Genomic DNA, 7,457 nt, shown 5'->3' with positions numbered 1-7,457 from the left:
TCTTGGCTAATGTAATTATGATGTGCCTTGGTGTGTTCCTTCTTGGGTCCAACTTCTTTGGGACTCTCTGAGCTTCCTGGATTTCCTGGAAGTCTATTTCCTTTGCCAGACTGGGGAAGTTCTCCTTTATTATTTGTTCAAATAAGTGTTCCACTCGTGGCTGTTTCTTTCCCCCTTCTGGTACCCCTATAATCCGGATGTTGGAACGTTTAAAGATGTCCTGGAGGTTCCTAAGCCTCTCCTCATTTTTTTGAAGTCTCATTTCTTCATTCCTTTCTGGTTGGATGTTTTCTTCTTCCTTCTGGGCCATTCCATTGACTTGAGTCCCAGTTTCCTTTCCATCACTATTGGTTTCCTGGACATCTCCCTTCATTTCAATTAGTTCAGCCTTCATATGTTCCTCTAATTTGTGACTGTACTCTACCAATTCTGTGAGCATCCTGATAAATAGTGTTTTAAATTGTGCTTCTGAGAGGCTGGCAATTTCTTGGTTGCTTAGAGTTATTGGCTCTGGGACTTTGAGTTCCTCTTGTGCCATCTTTTGGGCTGTTCGTGCCTGTTCCATAGCAGGATCGGAGCCCTAGGTTTTCACCAGAGCAGGGCAACTCAGTCGCTGGGTTGTGAGGTTGTATGTGGGGACGGGGTCAAAGAGGTACAATGGCTTCCCTCTGCCGCCCGCTGCCGCGACCCCCACCGGCACCGCAGCCACCACTGTCACCAGGCCCAGGTGTTTCATTCCACTGCACTTGAGTGTGCCACTGCTGTCGGCCCTCCACCACTGAGTTCGTCCCCTGGGGCCTGCGTGGTCCGTCTCACTATGCGTGAATGTGCGACCTTGGTCAGTCTGCCCCGCACCCCGACTGGCTTTGGGCTGCCTGAGCGCCTAGCACCTAGGTCAGGGGATCTGTCCTGCACGACCCAGCTCTGCTGCTGGTTCCGCCTCTCTTACCGTCCCCGTTGAACGGTTCGTAGCTGTCAGACTTCCGTATAATTCCATGTTCTGGTCTTTGGGTGTGTTCTAGTTCTCCAAAACTTTTGTTGTAGTCAAACTTGGTTGTAGGAGAAGGCACAGTGTTTCCACCTATGCCTCCATCTTGGCGGAAGTCCTTTTTTATTTAATTCTTGTTCAAGTACAGTTTTCTGTCTTATATTCCCAGCCCTGCCCCCCCCAGTGCTCCCCACCTCCCTCCCATTTCCACCCCCCACCTTAGTTATTGTCCACGTCTCCTTTATACTTGTTCATGTGAGTCCTTCCCCTTTTCCCCTGTGATTCTCTCCCCTCTCCCCTCTGGTCCCTGTCATTCTGTTCCCTACTTCAGTGTCTTTGGTCATATTTTGCTTGCTTTTTTCTTTTGTTGTTTAGATTCCTGTTAATGGTGATATCATATGGTATTTGTCTTTCACCACCTGGCTTATCTCACTCAGCATAATGCTTTCCAGTTCCATCCATGATGTTGCAAAGGGTAGGAGCTCCTTCTTTTCTGCAGCATAGAATTCCATTGTGTAAATGTACCATAGTTTTTTAATCCAGTCATTTACCGATGGGCATTTAGTGAAAAAAACTTTCACTAACACCTTTTAACCATTCCATTGAGAATCTAAATTTTCCGTTTTTTCAAAGGCAGTTTCTCCACACCAAAATAGTGGAGAAAGTAGTCATGACTCTCCAAAGAAGAAATAATTTGGATTTTACCCGTCTTCAAAATATTTATCATATCTCATATTTCTCAAAGGCTTTCAGATATGTAGAAAATAAGAAACATCCCAACAAATAAAACATACCAAATATCAGTAATAAGCAAGTGACATTACTTTGGAGAAATGACTATTTTTTTAATCAGTCTATGCAAAGTAAATCAAGGAAATTTAGTCTTTTTTTCTTTTTTAAAAATATATTATTTTCTAAAATATTATTTCATAAAATTGGAAGTAAAGGACTACAAGGTGAGAAGAAGGGAGGGGAGGGAACACACACCACTAACACAAAAAGTAAAATTGTACAAACTTAAACAGTTTCTAAGCCAGGGTCATACTGCAAGATACCAAAGGGTGGTTGAAGATCATTTGCAGGAGCAGGAGTTTGTACTGCTGCAGTGAGGGTCAGTGGAGAACAATTCACTGCCTTGGAGCAATTCCCCTTCCCACCCGAAATTCTGGTTTCAGCACCATACCTACACAGGCAGGGCCTCTCATTCCACCAGCCAGGACACCCGCAGGGCCTCTGGAGTCCCACAGGCTGTTATCTCATGGCCCTTTCGCAAGCAGCTCGAGTCTTCTTTTCCACATTCACTCAGACCTCACCTCTGAACATGATGGGCCTGCTGCTAACAACTTTTGAACAGGTTCAGAATCATCAAACAAAATGAAACCAAAATTGGGTCACTTTCCACCACCATTGATACACAGTTTAACCACACTTCCATAATTTTGAAAGGAATCTTTAAGCTCTGATTTATCCACTTCATGAAGCTGATTACCAATGAAGAGTTGGTGACTGTCAAGGTGTCACACTTCTTCAGGTGGTTCACACCACCTTGCCCACCAGCCACACGGATTGGTCTAAGTCCCCTCTGGGGAGGAATATTTATTCTTTGTTCACACACTCTTTGATCCCTCTGAAACCTCTGTGGTTGAACCTCAAATTCAGGGTTAGACTCTGGGCAAGGCTGGGAAGTTGATACTTTAACAATGAGGGCGTATTCCAGTAACTTGAAGAGCTCCACCAGGTGAAAACTTCTTACTGGTCACAGATACCCAGGAAAATGTCTCAAGTCTTCCTGCACCATCTGAATTACGTATATAGGTGCTGGAGACATAGGGTCAGTACATGGTCAGGCTCTGCTTCAGCAACAGGTTCCTCTAAATGTTTTTCAAGTCATTGCTGACAGTATGATCATAGAAAGTTCCAGAATCATCAGGTACCACCTCAGGTGTCTGCTGTCTTTCTTCAGGTCCCTCTACTTCTACCTCAGATTCCTCCTGAGGCTCAGTGACAAAGCCACCAAAGACCTCATCTTGGTATCTGAAGGTATCACTGTGAATGGAGAAGTTATATGCAACAAAGCCCTCAGGAACAAGGACAAATGTCTGCATGAATCCTCTCAAAGCCTACTTGTTATCAGAGAGCAGCCCTATCACCTGGACCAGCACACCAGCATTCAGAGCAATATAAACATCAATATGGAAAATCTTAGTGTGATAATTGATAAAGGTCTGTGATCTTACTTTGCTATGGATTTCTTTCTGTTCAAAGACCTCATCTGCTGGTTTTCCATTTTAGTCCAACCCCCCATGGACATAAGAAGAGTTCTTGCCATAAAATCTGTGGAACATGTCTGGGACCTGGCTCAGCAATATGTAATACTATCTCACAAGTTCCTGCCTCACCAGCAGGGGTCTACGTCTCTCCATAACCATGCTTTAGTCAATTCGACATGCATAGCAGAGCAAGAGAACTCAGTTGTTTAATGATATGTATTTGTTGCTATTTTATTGCTCATGTTTTTCTTCTTCTTCTTCTTCTTCTTCTTCTTCTTCTTCTTCTTCTTCAAGAAGAGTCTTTAATATTTCATATAAACCTGGCTTGGTGGTGATGTACTCCTTTAGTTATTTCTTACCTGGCAAGCTCCTTTATCAGTCCTTTCATTCTAAATGATAATTTTGCTGGGTACAACAATCTTGGTTGTAGGTCCCTGTTTTCATGTCTTTGAATATTTTTTGCCAGTCCCTTCTAGGCTGCAAAGTTTCCTTTGAGAAATCAACTGACAGTTTAATGGGAGCTCCCTTGTAGTAACTAACTACTTTTCTCTTGCTGCTTTTAAGATTCTCTCTTTGTCTTTAACTTTTGGCATTTAAATTATGGTGTTTCATGGGGAAGACCTCTTTGAGTTCATCTTGTTTGTGACTGTCTGTACTTCCTGGATTCATAAGCCTATTTCTTTCACCAAGTTAGGGATGTTTTCTTTCATTATTTTTTTCTAGTAAGTTTCTAATTTCTTGCTCTCTCTCTTCCCCTCCCAGCACCCCTGTGATGTGAATGTTGGTATGTTTAAATTTGTCCCAGAGAATCCTTATACTATCCTCATTTTTTTACTTCCTTTTTCCTTCTTGCTATTTCACTTGGTCTTTATTCCTTCCTTATATCTCAAATAGTTCATTTGGTTCTCGGCATCATTCTCCATACTCTTAATTCCATGTAAGTTGTTCTTCATTTTAGTTAGTGTATCCTTCATTTGCAACTGGTCCTGTTTTATGGTTTTCATGTCTTTTTTTATGCTGTTGAAGTTCTCTCTGAGTTCATCTGTTCTTCCTCTAAGTTCTCTATAACCAGAGATTTGAACTCTACATCTGGTAGCTTGCTTGTATCTATTTTGTTCAGGGGGGTTTTCCACACTTTCATTCTTTCATTTGGATCATGTTTCTTTGTCTTCTCATTTTTTCAGCTTCCCTGAATTTTTTTCTGTGTATTAGGTAGAGCTGCTACATCTCCCACACTTGGTAGAGTCACCTAATATCACAGGTGTCTTATAGAACCCAGTGGCAAAGCCTCCCCTATTACTCAAGCTGGGTAGTCAAGGTGTACCCATTGTGTGGGCAGTGTACAGCCTCCTATTGTAATTGAACCTTGATTGCTCTTCATATGTCCAACATCAGCCACTGCCTGTGTTCTGTCCAGAGTCACACAACATAAACTACAAAGAAATTTGTGAATTGCTGCTACTTCTACTGAGCTGGAAGTGCCCAGGTAAAGCCAAACTGTGAATCAAGGTCAGCTGCTGCTAGTGCTCAGCCTGTGGCACCTTAGTGAGAGGTATTGTACTTACTGAAGCCAGATGCTACTTGTTAGATAAACTTTAGGAAAAACTTAAGCATGAGCCAAGCCAAGCCATTCATATGAAAAAGCCTGGAAACAGCTTGGATTGGCCTCTAAGTTGGGTGGGGCAGGACCTCAGGGAATCACCAGAATGGAGCAAACACTGTGAACCAGGTTTGTAGAGTCACTGGTATGTAGCCGGCCTGCTAACTCTGTGACTGTTGGGGGAGGACTCAGAAAAGGAACATTGGCTTCTGCCAGCATCTGTCTACAAGAAATCTTCCCCCGCCCCAGTTCTCACCCTGATGCCACACAAACCAGTTCCTCCCCATTTGTCTCTGGTGCCTTTAAAGCTGCTGCCCTTGTGCTGGAGCTCAGAGCAAATGAGTCTCCATAAGTCTGTGCATGGCCCTTTATGAGGAACTTTCATGAATACCAGAGATTTCTGTTTTCCAAAGCCTCAGTACCCACTGGGTCTCACAGTCAGAAGTTACAGAGACTTAAATTCCTGGCACTGGAACCCTGGTCTGAAGAGCCTGTTGTGGGACTAGGACTCCACTCCTGAGATATCCCTGCTGATTTTTAGCTGCCATATGTCTTTGTGGGACCAGGCCATCCCTTGCCTCCACCCCTCCAAACAGTCACAATGTAGATTGTTCATTAATTCCGTAGTTGTAGGAATTCCATTCAGCTTAATTTTTGATGGTTCTGAATGATGGTTGTTTTATAGTTTAGTTGTAATTTTGATGTGGTTGTGTGAGGAGGTGAGCTATGTTTACCTACACCATCATCTTGACTGAAAGTTGATCATAAATTTAATTTAAAGCCATGTCAAATTTCTTTTACATACAAGACCTGCTTTGCTGATGGCACTTTGCTGTGCACTCTGAAGTGGAGGGTTTTCATGCACATTGGTCTCTGAGTTTTTCTCGTACTATTTGTTACAGCAAGGAAATATGTGCCACTCTGATTCTATCCTGCCCCTCCTACAAGAGATTAGAGGAGAGCAATGATTCCCTCCCCAGGTTCATTGGTTCACTCTATCCAACAGTAGGAAAGAAAAATTCAATATTGAGCCAGTTCCTGCAGAGCTAACACAAAGGTCTCTTCAAGTATGTACTCAATCTGTGATTTTACAACTGGCCATGGTTTTGTATCATAAGGCTATTATTTCTGTTTTGTTGCTGTGCCAAGAAGAAGAAAAATAGAGATGTATCTAAATGTGTTTGCATCACTTCTGAAGCCCATTTTTCAGAAAGCTTAAAACAGACCCCTACAAATTGCACAGGGAACCAATACTGATGGAAACAAATCTGAGACTAAAATCATTGGAGTTGATCAGAAGAAAGAAAGAAATGACCAAACAGAAAAGAATGAAGAAACAAGAATTCAAAAATATGAGGAGACGCTGAGGAACCTCCAGGACATCTTTAAACGCTCCAACATCCGAATTATAGGGGTGCCAGAAGGGGAAGAGGAATGGCAACAAGTGGAAAACTCATTTGAACAAATAATAAAGGAGAACTTCCCCAGTCTGGCAAAGACAATAGACTTCCAGGAAGTCCACCAAAGAAGGTGGGCCCAAGGACAAACACACCAAGGCACATCACAATTACATTAGCCAAGACTAAAATGAAGGAGAGAATTCTAGAAGCAGTAAGAGATAAGAGGACAGTCACCTACAAAGGAGTGCCCATCAGACTGTCAGCGGATTTCTCAAAAGAGACCTCACAGGCAAGAAGGGGCTGGAAAGAAGTATTCCAACTCATGAAATCCAAAGACCTACATCCGAGAGTGTTCCATCCAGCAAAGCTTCTCAGATAAGGTCAAGTTCAAGGAGTTCATCATCACCAAGCCCTTATTTTATGAAATGTTGAAGGGACTTGTCTAAGAAAAAGAAGATAAAAAATGTGAACAGTGAAAGGAGAGCAAACTCACAGTTATTAACAATCACACCCAGACCACTCTGGAGGACTTCCGCCAAGATGGAGGCATAGGTGGAAACACTGTGCCTTCTCCCACAACCAAGTTTGAATACAACAAAGGTTTGGAGAAACAAAGACACAACCAAACGACAGAAAATTGAATTATACGGAAGTCCGACTACATCTAACTGTTCAACGGGGACGGTAAGAGGGGCGGAGCCAGCAGCGAGCAAGGTCGGGCAGGACAGGGCCCCCGACCCAGGCGCGCAGGCAGACGGGAACCAGTTGGGGTGCGGGGCAGACCGCGGGCGCATATTCGCGCACAGTGAGACAGACCACGCAGGCCCCAGGGGGCGAGGGCTGACGGCGGTGGCACACTCACGTGCAGTGGGACGAAACGCCTGGGCCCGGTGACGGCAGCAACTGCGGCACCAGTGAGGGCCGTGGCGGCAGGCGGCGGACTGGACGCCATAGTCCCTCTTTGACCCCGCACCCACATACAGCGTCACAACCCAGCGACTTAGTTGCCCTGCAAGACCAGTGAGAGCCATTGTCCCTCTTTGACCCCGCCCCCACCTACAACATCACAACCCAGCGACTGAGTTGCCCTGTTCTAGTGAACACTTTAGGGCTCTGATCCTCCTATGGAACAGGCACGAACAACCCGAAAGATGGCACAAGAAGAACTCAAAGTCCCAGAGCCAATAACTCTAAGCGAC

At 44.1% G+C, this 7,457-nt stretch overlaps 1 pseudogene; it reads right to left on the bottom strand.

Moving 5' to 3' along the window:
• Positions 1 to 2,115: 2,115 nt before the first annotated feature.
• On the bottom strand, positions 2,116 to 3,417 carry LOC118982645 (ras GTPase-activating protein-binding protein 1-like; annotated as a pseudogene).
• Positions 3,418 to 7,457: the final 4,040 nt, after the last annotated feature.

Source organism: Sturnira hondurensis, unplaced genomic scaffold (genome assembly GCF_014824575.4).
Source record: "Sturnira hondurensis isolate 20B ecotype Veracruz unplaced genomic scaffold, ASM1482457v3 Scaffold0025484, whole genome shotgun sequence".
In the NCBI taxonomy this organism is placed as follows: domain Eukaryota; kingdom Metazoa; phylum Chordata; class Mammalia; order Chiroptera; family Phyllostomidae; genus Sturnira; species Sturnira hondurensis.
The sequence above is the reverse complement of the archived record's forward strand: the minus strand, read 5'-3'. Positions and strand labels throughout refer to the sequence as shown.